The sequence below is a fragment of the Haliaeetus leucocephalus genome, unplaced genomic scaffold, assembly GCF_000737465.1.
Source record: "Haliaeetus leucocephalus isolate CR32 unplaced genomic scaffold, Haliaeetus_leucocephalus-4.0 Scaffold21, whole genome shotgun sequence".
Lineage (NCBI taxonomy): Eukaryota > Metazoa > Chordata > Aves > Accipitriformes > Accipitridae > Haliaeetus > Haliaeetus leucocephalus.
Genome location: NW_010972457.1, coordinates 3,014,446 through 3,014,687, shown reverse-complemented (window position 1 = coordinate 3,014,687; position 242 = coordinate 3,014,446).

The following is a 242-nucleotide window of genomic DNA, read 5'->3' as shown; positions in this document are numbered from 1 at the left end:
CCGCCGGTGGAAGGGAGCGGTGTCGGTAAGCGGGAGCGGAGCGCGCCTCCTCCCCAGGGCAGGCTCGCTGCCCCCCGCCCCGCGGCCCGGCCCCAGCCGCCGCCCGGAGCCCTGCGCGCCCATCCCGCTCCCCTCGCCGCAAGGGGCGAGCGGGGAGAGAAGTTTCTGAGCCCTGGATCCCCACCCCGCTCCCCGCGGCGGCCGGGGGCGCTCTCCCCTCCCCTCACCCCAGGCCCCGGGCA